At 38.1% G+C, this 12522-nt stretch overlaps 1 protein-coding gene across 3 annotated transcripts in view; it reads right to left on the reverse strand.

Annotated features, from left to right (window-relative positions):
- wake (ankyrin repeat and fibronectin type III domain containing protein wide awake) overlaps positions 1–12522 on the reverse strand; it is an 865293-nt gene that overhangs the window by 191186 nt on the left and 661585 nt on the right. Inside the window, exon 1 of one of the 3 annotated variants that reach the window (XM_081732240.1) lies at positions 6735–7193. The exons of the other annotated variants lie outside the window; for them this stretch is intronic. The gene's annotated coding sequence lies outside the window, so the exon portion shown is untranslated. Of the gene's footprint in view, positions 1–6734; positions 7194–12522 lie in introns of those variants that run through there. 3 annotated transcript variants of the gene reach the window in all.

Consider the following 12522-nt stretch of genomic DNA (forward strand, 5'->3'; position numbering starts at 1 on the left):
GTTCAATAAATTTTTGCTCAGATAGCTATAATCAGTGGCGTAATTTGGGGGCTATCGGGCTCAAGGACCCCCCGAAATAAATTTGTTAGTCTCTCGCATTCCACGTACGACAATGATCCTTCTTACAATTTCTAAGAATTTCATTTACTTTCCATTTTCTTATGCTCTTTGTTCAGAAACAATACTGTATTTGTCAAATCTCATTCCCTGCAAGAACTGTGTTATTTTTTTCTTTCTTTCGTCCATTCTACCATTCTACTTTTCTGTTTCTTTTTGTTAGTTGTTATTTTCTTTCGTTTCTCCTATCGTATTTTCGATTGTTGTTAATTGTGATTCAAGTTGGCCGTCGTCAGTAACACCAAAACTAAGAGGTGCTGATAAGCGAAACTGGTGTTCCACACCAATTTACACGGATATCAACATAACGGGACTTTAGTTGTAATAATAAAGGAATATTTACATCGTTTATTCATAAAGAAAGGTAAATGTTTGAATTAAAGAAAATCAAGAGGGGGGGGGGGGAATAAGTAGCCTGGGAAATTAGGTAGGCCAAAAGAATCCTTCCTTTTTCTTCTATGAATAGAATAAAAGGTTAGATTCACTGCTAAATTTGTGTGTGTATCATATCACATAAGATTTACCAGTCTGAAATTCTTGCCATTGAAATTGCAATCAGTATATTTCAGCTTCAACATTTTCTTTCAGGTAAAAACGTACATAGATAAAACTGAATATTTCCATATTTTTTTTCTAAAATGAAATCAGATAACTTGAAATGAGATTACAAATATTCAACGTGTGTTTGCAGGAGTGTCATTTTAGATTTGCCTGTGTGGTGTGTATGGGGGGGGGGGGTAGGAGGAGGAGATCCTCCACCGACATAAGAGTTTCACTTTTTTCCTAGTATATTAATAGACAGTAGATTAAAATACATTTAAATCTCAATTTCAAGTGGACAATTGCTCCTGCTTTCCCGTGTTGTGCATAGCACCCGCCGTAACAAAATCCTAAGTACGCCACTGGCTGTAATATTTTTATTAGTTGCAATATGATGATGAAATTTTAGGTGAACATACTTTGATCGTTTGGCTTGAAAATGCTAATAATTGTTGGTTCTTACTGCTCACAAGTAAACCACAACGGACATTGAAGTAGACATCCGGACCCGACAAAGGTCCGCAATAGAATTCCTGTTCAAAACCAGAGATGAATCAGCCACATCACTTCATAGGAGGTTGCTTCCAGTTTATGGCGATCACACATTAGACCGCACCAGTACCCAACGTTTAATCTTTAGACGCCCGCCAGGGATTTTAACAAAATCGTACACTCTCACATTGGGGGCTTTGGTGACCCCCTTAATTATCACAGAGTCGTGATTCATACACCGTTGGAAAGCTTATAGACCACAGAATCCAACGAAATAATATTCGTGCAATTCTCGCCATATTGGTAGAAGGAAAAACAAAAAACAAAAAATCATAAACTAATATATAAAAAAAGACTTTTCGGTGCCCTGGCAACCCTTGCAGTCACTCTATGCTGACAAAATTATGTTAATGTGTGGGCCAGACACTTGTGACTATTTCATTGCTTCAAATACCAATTGTTATGTGTGTTCCAAAAAGAGGGGAGGAAGGTTCCCCAAAACCTGATGAAAAAAAAATGAAAAAATATAAAAATGAACTTCACCCCCTCTCAGCCGTGGTACCCCCCACATACATAAAAATGCATACTGCGGAAAGCTTCATCCCTTAGGAATACATTAGTATCAAAATCATCTTCCTATCTTAATTAGGGGCTGAGTTGCTGAGGTTTAAAATCCTGACGCAGCCCTTGCATCAATGAGCGTTTAAAGGACATGGACTCTTTACGAGACATAAAGGAATCACCCTATTAGCTATGGCAGGAATGACAGAAGGAAAAATAGCTAGAGGAAGGCTATGATTGAAAAGTGTGGACCAAATAACACAAGACGTAAGAAAGAAAAAAAGTACAGAAAAAGGAAGTCTGGCTCAGGACAGGGAAGAGTGGAAAGGTGTGTCAAACCAATGAAGAGATTGTTGACCCGAACAGAAGTACAGTTTCTACCAGAAAATTTCAGATACTTTAATAGCAAAGGAAGAAACATTTTTCTTTCAAAATTAAGAATATTAACTACTGCTGTACATTCCCATTAAACAAAATTGGTTTTGGACCATTAACAGAAAGAAGAAAAAAACTACTTCCCTCTAATGACGTCACTAAGAGGATAAAAAAACACTAAAAGTCACAGGCACCCTAGATAAGATAATAATCAAAAAGAAACAAAACACCGTTAGCATCAGTAACTGTTAACATGGGTATAAAACGGACAACACTGTTTTAATTACACCAAGACAGAACAACGCGCGCTGAATAAGGCGAGAATTTGTCTTCGCATTATTCGCATGCACAAGTACACACAAATAAAATGAGGTGGTGTGGTAAATAATAGTTTCTTAAATTTCCTCCATAAAGCATATTTTATACGTGGGTACATCTTTCGTTTCACTACACTGGGAAACTACGGAGATTTCCAAATTTTAGAGGTTCCATATCCTAACCAGAAGAAACCAGTTTCGGTTACAACAGACTCATAGACATGTAGGGAACATGGAACTTACTGTTGGTATGTTGTCTATACGTAAAAGTAATGATAATAATTATTATTCTCGCGGACCACGGAGGGTAAGTGGTGTAGAACTTACCTTTGGTGCATGGGGTCCCTGGTTCAATTCCCGGCCAACCAATTTTGTGGTGGACATCATCATGTCCGTAGGTTTTGTCAGGGTACTCCGTTTCCTCCCACATTTTTACTGCACCGAATTTTCCATCGTCATTCTCTTGCCTTAATCACCTGTCTCCATTAGTCTCCAGAGCATTAATCATGGACCATTAAATTGAAAGATTTTATTTCATTTCAGAACGGGCGTAAAACAAAAATTTGTAGGCAGGCATTTTTTTCGCGGAATATTTTGGTCGAGGAAGGAGGAATCAAACTTTAAGGTTGGAGCACTAGCTCAGAGGCGGATCTAGATGATAAAAAGTGGAAGCGGGGCGGGGGCGCCAGAATCCAGACTATGATAGGTAAACCATGAGTTTATTATACACTTTCAAAAAAATATAAATGAATAGCTTAAATTGTTTTTTTGACTCTAAAAACTGAGGGGCCTAGGGTCCCCAACCCCGGACTAGATCCGTTACTGCATTGGCTGAAAAAGGTCTGTCCTACACAAAAAGGACATACAGGATGTAGGAAAAATGAAATGAAATATTTCAGTTTAACGTTTCACGATTATGACCTTTTAGGATAAAGACACGATGATTGAGGGAAGTGAATCCTAATGGAAGAATTGGTGGAATGAGAAAGTGGGAGGAAACAGGAGCACCCCGAGAAAACCCACGGACCCCACGCACCAGAGGTAAGCGCTCAACGACTGAGGCACCGTGACTCCCTGTAGGATGTAGGAATTACATTTCTGGGCCCTTGGGATCTATGGCCATTTTAGCCCGTGGTGCATGTGGAATGATGTCCCCCGGTGATCACATTAACCAGGGAAGCGAAGGAAATTGCCTAGAACCTATATGTTAGGTACCATCCCAACATTTACCTGTAAGTGAGGGAAACCTAGAAAAAAAAACAGTCAGGATAATTGCTAAAAAGTTTTACACCTTTCCGATCAAGTATCCCCACCGGGAATCGAACTTCGGACTGCTCCCACTAGAAGGAAAAGGGTGAGCGACTATACTATGCGGGGCCACAACAGTGACATGTGACAGTTGTTCCTGTAAGATTTGCCCCCACAAAAGTATGCTTGGAAGAAACACTCTTGGGGAAATTCGGAGATCGTATTGGACAACTTGACAATTAGTGTTGCTCCCGAGACGAGAAAACATTTTTGAATTCGAGACGAGACAATGACAATTCTCGCCCCATTTTCCAGACATGACACATTTAATGAGTCTGCTTACAACACCACTTATCTTTACATTTCATATATACGTTGAAAATCAATTACAAATAGTTCAATGCTGTGAACGACCCGTATGTTCGTGTGGGTATGAACACTGATTAAGGAATCAGGGTGAAATATATCTTTTTAAATTAATACTTACTAGCTGAAGCTGCGCTATTTACACAGTGCACAGTTCTAATATGAGCGTGAATCTCCTTCCCACTTCTGACTATATCTGTGCCAGTCCCACACAAGTAAAGTACAGGAAGACTCTCAAAGGGAGTGAATCGCTATAGACAAACATATAAATGTAGTACTTTAATACGTAGAATGTGGAGGTGAGTTTGTGGAAAACTTGGATAAGCGATAGATGATACCAAATGCAAATATTTTTTCTTGTAATTCCATATTCGAATACGCCTCATTGTGGATCCAAAAGCCTTCGAAGTTGCTAGCTTGTAATAGATGTTGTCATTCAGATTAAAGCAAAACGCCTGAAATGTCCATCAACCCGCTATACGTCGCTCCTCTACTGGTTGCCTTTCACAAGGGTAGATGCAATAGTTGCAATATTAAACTAATAGGGCCTAAGTCTAAAATGTGGAATACAAAAATAAAGACAAGTTATTTTCAAAATTTGAATGAGAATTGGCAAATTTACACAAAATTTGGAATCGACCAGCGAAAAAGGCGCTATCCTAGCACTGGTTTACGACATATCACTGTCGAAAGGTCTGGCCACAAATATATACTTTTTCTAGCGTTTTAATAGCTATAACATTTGAAGTTTCTAATATTAAGTGTAGAATTCTACAAATAGCACTTTCAAAAACCAAGTACACTCATGTCCAAAATTATTGTCGCATGTCTATTGATAACGAATTCGCCCGGTATTTCTTACAATGGTAGTACGTATATAATCGGCAAAGACATCTATGTGGCAAAAGTTCATGTTAAAAGAGCAGTAAATAAGAACAATAAAACGAAAATAAAATTTTCTTGTCCATTTAGTAACATTTTGTTTTAATCATTCTAAATTTTGTATTTATAATTCTTTTCCTATGAAATTTACCACAAATATATATTTCCCGATTATACACATAATATCAGTATTAAAAGTACCCTGCAAAATCATTATCAATCGTTCCTGCCTCTATCCCCGACTTAGTAAGCTTGTGACAAACAACATAGTGTCTGTGTACTCCCGCTACCTCGCGCATTCTTATTCCACTAATTCTTTCATCGTCATTCACTTACCTTAAGCATCCGTTTTCCTCAGCTTAAAGGATATAATCGTGGAACGTTAAACTGGAAGATTTTTTTTTCGAGAATCGAAACGTGTCATCTACACAATTTACGAGACAAGATGAGAAAACTCTTGTCACCTCCAGGGGCGGCTTGAGAATTTTAATTTTGGGTAGACCCGCTCCCTCGCTTATGGATACATACACACATTTGATTGATTAATGACACTAGAAATTACTTTTACAGTAGTGGTTGATGCTGTTTGTTAAATAACTATCTACCATTATTATAAATAGTGGAAAATATATTTACTCTATTGTATCTTTTAGCCTTTATATATTTTTTAAAATTTTTTGGGCCTACCCGCTAAAGCCGCCACTGGTCACCTCGGCTCGTAAGTAACACTATTGACCAATGTTGCTGGGGAATTTCAATACACATGGGGGAGGGGGGAGGAGTATTACGACAATATTGTGAATTATATTGAGCACAATACAGGCCCGTATCCAGGGGGGTCTAGCGGGCCGCCCCCCCTAAATTTTTGCTAGCCCCCTAACATTTTATCGGTAGGCTTGCAAATCAACTATAACACGATTATAAACTATAGTATAGTTGGATCGCCCCCCCCCCTAACTTCAGCCGGGCTCCCCCTACATTTTTGGGCTGGTTACCGGCCTGGCATAATATAATATGTTTCCGGGAATAATTTCGTAGCTACGGCTGTCGAAGGGGGAATTCCGCCTATGCTACCCCCTGAAAATATCTCTGCTATTGACAATGTGAGGTAACAATAAACTATTTTCAAAAGAAATTATATTAAAAAAAAACTTCATTTGAGGAAATTTTTTAAGTTTTTATTTTCAAAATTGCAAGACAAATATTAGAAGGTAAGACCTCCTATATAACCTAGACAACTATGGATATTAGGACTTACACTATGCAGGGTCATTGGACGGACAGCGTGGACCCAACATGTGTAAATATATATCGCACGAAAGAAAGAACGAAAAAAAAAAAAAAAAACAGAACACATAATTTTCGGGGGGGAAATTGGGATCCCCTCGGTCACCTCACACCTGAATTTATTACTGATGGTAAGGTAACCTTAGAGATGAAACCTTTGTAAACTTCAGTGACGGTATACACAAAACAAACAAAACTTCGGAAGAAACTAGATTTGTATTACATAACGGGAATATCTACACGAATCAAGAACCGTTATTGTAACAGAATTCGTGTTATTGTTTCGAATGCTGTCTATGCTTCTTAAAAAATGTAAGGCAAAACAATTCAACAGGCCCAGAAAATATTGTTCTACGGAATCTAAGTAATAAATTATTGTTTTTTAAAAATATGGTAGACTCCTTTAGTGGATAATACCTTGAGGAATACAATTTTTATATATAGGCTTTGTAAAGCTTGAGGGACATGCGCGTACAATCATAAACGAACAACAGGTGTTTCGCGTCGCATCACAGGTTGAAAGCGACGAACTGTCAAGTGAAAACGTACCTGAAGTCTGATCTCCATTCAGCAAAATGTTGTTTCAAACAAAATCGAACGTCTTCTTCTTGGAATGTTTTGAATTTGTGTGATCCGTTTTTCTCACATGATCTTCAAACGCACAAATACGCACCAACACGAACAACGCACTGCGTTCACACAAGACAACATTGTTGTCAAACAGAAAACAGAAGAACATCACAACTCATCACGCATAATTCAGGCTAAACAGAAACACAAGCCAACAAACACTACGTGCCAAAGCGATTCGCCTTTCTTTTGTTTCTTTTTCTGTTCCCAAGTGTCTGCTAATAACAGTGAAACTCTCCGTGGAAAAAGAGCGTATGTTTCCTTGTGCGAAACATGTTAAAAGGACTTCTTGCATTCAATGTGGTGAGCAAAGCGTAGCGAAGGCACCGGTTCGTTTCTTCTCATAGGTAGAGCAAATGGGAGACTTTCGTCTTTCTCTTCTTCTTCTTCTTCACCGTTCTTTTTTAGCCTCGTACCCAGGTGCACGATAAACAGCCAAAGGAATCTCTAAAAGTAGGAGGGGAGAACTTTTCAGCGTTGCCAGAGGTTGGAGTTAATATAAGTTTTACTTTTTCGTTTCCTTTACTTATGAGGGAAACAATAATAACGCAGCAATGCTTCACTGCGTTTATTGCACTTTTTTTTTTAATATAATTATTTTCAGACAGAGCAGAATGGAAAGTGCGCTTGTCTTAGAGAAGAACAATAAAAGGTGTAGAGGAAACCAGACAGTTGAAAATATTCGTTGCTTTTTTTAATGTAACATATACGAATGGATGCAGCTGTGAACGGAAATCGAACTCACAACCGTGTATAGCAAAAATAAATTAACCAATTATGCCTAATAGGTTAACGGAAACATGCTGTTGAGCATGAAAATGGTAAGCAAGCACGTGTGGTCATGGGTAGCGGCGTTGACTTCTGTGTGGAGGCCTCTTCAGGCATGTGTTTCCCTGCCAGATATTCAAGTAAAAATATTCACATCCTAAGGGAATATACGAACATGGAAAGCAAGAATGGGAGAAGCGAAAGGAATACTTAAAAAAAAATAATAATAATAACGTCCCACGACTATGTAACGAAAGTAGGGGTGATGGTAATCAGGGGCGGATCCAGGACCGACTTCTGGGGGGGGCGGTGGGTTGTCATACTGCTAATTTTAAGGGCTCCAAACTTTGGGATGGGTTTTATTTATATATATAAAAATAAGAAAGTTTCCTCTTCTGGGGGGGGATCGCCCCGGGAAAAAGTGGTAGAAAACGGGAGAACCGGAAAAACTAGGAATGGGCCGATTCCAGAATTTCTCGATTTCGATTCCGATTCTGAAATTTTACTCACGATTCTCGATTCCGGGCTCGATACCAATTCTGGATAAAACAATAAAAACACATTTGAATCCAAGAACATTTTATTAGCCTATTGCAAATGAATAAAAACTCTTTCAAAACAATGAAAAATTGAAACTGAAATGTTCAAAACCTGCAAATATCGAATTAGAATGAAAAGAAAAGTTCCGGTATTATGTCTTGAAAAGTCTTCAAAACTAAAAGTTTGGATTGTATTTCAAATTTCTGTTAAGAAAAGCAAGCATTTGAACCCTCTCTACTATCTAAATAACCAATTATGAATATTTGTCGTCCAAACAAAACAATGCTGACCGTTCGATTTAGGTTAAGTGGTTTGAACCGATTAGTCGTCGGTGATTTTTGTCGTCTGTCCGAAATAATTTATGTAGCTTTTCATTGCAGAAGGTAGTCATTTATAGTTTGTTTAATACTTTAAACAGATCATCTGTACATTTCTTAGTTTTCGTAATAAACCATCATAAAAATACATGGTTTTGAGAGTTTTCACTATTTTTTTCGTCGGAATCGGTATCGAACCCGGTAGCGCAAAGAATCGAGAATCGACGATTCCTCGATACCACCGGTATCGAAGAGTCGAGAATCGGAATCGGCCCATTCCTAGAAAGAAAAAAAAACAATGCACACGGAACTTGTTCATCATAAAGCCCACTTGAAGCGATCTGGGCCAGGGGCGGATCCAGGACCGACTTCTGGGAGGGCGGTGGGTTGTCATAATGCTATAACTTTTAAGGGCTCCAAACTCTGGGAGATGGATTTTATTTATATATATAAAATAAGAAAGTTTCCTCTTCTGGGGAAGGGGGCGATCGCCCCTGCTGGGATCGAACCAGAAGCCCCACGCACCAAAGGATAGCGTTCTACTACTATCACTTAGCCACCGTAGCCTCCGAGAAAATTATATAATATTAGTGTTACGAGACATGATGAGACAAATAAATAAATAAATTGTATTTTTTAGGTCTTTTAATAAAGAGTTAATGAAAATATTGATCAAATTGTATTTGCGCACACAGTATTGTATTCTATGGCGCAGTCTGATGGAAGCTACACAAAAGCGAAGTCAATTTTCTGAAGGTTGAAGGAAAAGGATTTTTCCGAGAACAGACACTTCACACCACAGATACCTAAAGGCATTTTAAAAATTTAAATTTAATTCAAATATACTGGTAGTTATTGGTGCACCCCCCGTCAGAAAATCCTGTATCCGGCCTTGGTACTGTATATCAAAAAAATTGTCTATTCCGGTTTAATCGAAGCACTATTAGTCCCATTAAATTCGGTTAAACTGGTCTCTCATGTATTGAAATTATGAACAATGTTTTCAGAAGCCAAGATTGGGACCTGAATTTATATTATGTATCATCCATCACTCTAGAAAAATTAATCCATAGGATAGATTTAAAATGTAGTTAGAGGTCATACAAATCCCAGGCAGTACTTCCAGGGTTAAAATGAATAATTCCTGCGTCAAGACAAGAACTTGAGCGCATTATTATAAGTTTCAATTTGCTGCAAAAGATGTCTGTAGTAAGTAGAATACTTAAAATGATAATGGGTAACAAAGTGCACGAGTTTGAGATACAGCAAAAATTCTAAAATTTATGTGATATAGGTTTGTTAATTCCAGAATACACTCGAAAACATAGGGTCTTACTTTTAAAAAAATAAAATAAAATTACAATGTTCTTGATATTTTTTCTCAAGTATCGTGGCAACCCTGGGCAACGTAATCTGCAACCCTTCGGAGACTTGTAGGTATTTGTTGTTCAGGTGAGGTGAGAGCGTGCACTACTACATTACATATACTGCTAAGCTAACCATTTACACAGACGTTCCCTCCCCTTTCCCTTCGTTTCTCGACACCGCTGATTCCAGCAGATTGAACATACATACACACACCTCACAGCGTCGCACGCAAACGCATTCTTGCTGAAGACTGATGCACGCACGTTCGTTAATAGACAAAACTACTGTTTTGTGAGATGTCCCCGTCCCCCGCTCAACGTTGCCAGATATCCATAACAACAAGATGTTGCGAAGGTCAACCACCTGCCTCCGTGTGACTATAGAGAAACTCTCTTACAATGGATGAATTGGAAGCAAGGTGAAACAGCAGAGATATAGGTTATTCCGACAGCGGAGAAACTGGGTCGCTTGGTGATATTGTGTGTGTGTGAATGCGTACGTACTATGAATGAAGAAGGCTATGCTGCGTGGAAATAATCAAAAGAAAGTAAAGAAAAGAAATCTTTGATAAAAATCTCGGAAGAGAAACCAAAAGCTTGTCTGCGAAGTCGTGACTTCACATGAAATTGGTGGATGTTCCGAGGATTCAGACGTGCATTTAACACAACGAACAACTGCCGCGCACCTGTAATTCCAAGAACTTTGTCTCTACGATCACCCCCACTTTTCTTTATTTTTCATTAAAAAAAAGAAAAAAAAAAGCTACTACGTTATTAAAGTCTACAATATTATTGGTGTACTGTGGCGCATCTAGCGCGAGGCTGGGGGAACCTAGACCTCCACCAGTTTTCTGAAGGACAAAAGTAATTTAAGCTATCTACAAAATGCTAGGTTTATATGTTTGTCTGCAATCCTTTTGACAATGGGATTTCGAAAACCACAAGTGCTAGAAACGTGACATTTTCGCTGCTTGATTCCAAATTTTGTGTAGATTTGCCAGTTCTTATTCAAATCCCCCCCCCCAAAAAACTCCACATTTTAGACGCCGGTTTGGCCCTATTAGGTTAATATTGCCACTAGGTTATTATCCTTGTGAAAGGCAACCAGTAAAGGAACTACGTACAGCGGGCTGATGGACATTTCAGGCGCTTTGCTTTAATGTGAATTACAAAATCTATTGCAAGCTGGCAACTTTTAAAGCTTGTGAACCCACAATGAGACGTACTCGGATACGGAATTGTAAGAAAAAATATTTGCATTTCATATCATCTATCACTTACCCTAATTTGCCACAAACTCCCCCCAAGATTCTATATATTAAAATACTACATTTACATGTCTGTCTATAGCAAGACCCTATGAAAGTCTTGCTGTTCTTCATACGCGCCGACTACGTGGGCGCTCCGGGGCTCGAGCACCCACACAAATAATCCTGTGGGTGCGGCGCACTCACAAGGTTTTTAGTTTGATAGAAACAAAATAAAATAAATATTTCTCGTTTGCCATTATCAAAAAATAATAAGCAATTGAAACATTGAGATGGAAGTTAAAATTTCTAACCTCTAAAACATAATTGATTGTTTCAAAGAATTAGTCCTAAAAGCGACAGTCCTATTAGCGACAGGAACTGTTATGTCATATGAGCGACCGATTAATTACAATGAGATTATGGAAGATGATAAGATTTCCTCTTGTAAAATATGTTTGCCTCTGGCGTTATTAGCGTCCGAACAACCTTGCTATGAAAATGTACGTGTCAGTGATACTGTTCGCCAAATATATTTACCCTCAACTGTAAGTGCAAATAAAAATTATCTTAATTTTGAGTTAGATTTGACATAAAACGTATCAAATAACTTAACGAGACAACAGAGTTATTTCCATGAAAAGTGCATTCGTATGTAATTAAATATTAAAATCCAATTGTAATATCCCCTTTCGTCGAAAGCTCTGCTTTCTGTACTTAATTTAATTCAAATCTAATTACTCACTAAGCAAAGCAATATATTTCATTTTGGAAAAGTTAAACGTGTAAGAGTTTCGCAAACTATCTACTTGTTAGACTTCCTAAGACTCTATGAATAAAATGCGAAAAACATTTCAATAATAAAATACAGCTTTTGAGATCCCTTACATCTGATTAGCTATTCCCAACCAACGCCATTCTTAATATGAACGAATCGGTGACTCATAGTCCAGTTAACAGATTGAATCGGTCGCTCATAGGACAGTTAACAGTTCCTGTCGCATCTAGGCTGACACAGGGGCGGATCCAGGATAGACTTCTGGGGGGGCGGTGGGTTGTCATACTGCTATATTTAAGGGCTCCAAACTTTTGGATGGGTTGTATTTATATACATAAAATAAGAAAGTTTCCTCTTCTGGGGGGGGCGATCGCCCCGATCGCCCCCCCCCCCTGGATCCGCCCCTGACACCGTTTCAAATGTGTTTGTGCAAAGGCAACAAAGCAATACACTTAAGTTAGTTACTTTAGAGTTTATGTTCACAACAAAATTCTTGCAAGATCTTTCCGCAAGAACATTAAAATTATTTGCTTTTATGATTTTTTTTCCATTTTAATTTGTATGAATGAAGTATTTTCTTTAAGTAACGTGTTGATAATATAATTGCCTCTTGCAATCATATTGCATCATGTGAGTTGTTTAACGTATACATATAATGTTACGATTACATATGTTGAGAATATTCATTAC

This window comes from Thermobia domestica, chromosome 11 (assembly GCF_964235325.1).
Source record: "Thermobia domestica chromosome 11, izTheDome1.hap1.1, whole genome shotgun sequence".
In the NCBI taxonomy this organism is placed as follows: Eukaryota; Metazoa; Arthropoda; class Insecta; order Zygentoma; family Lepismatidae; genus Thermobia; species Thermobia domestica.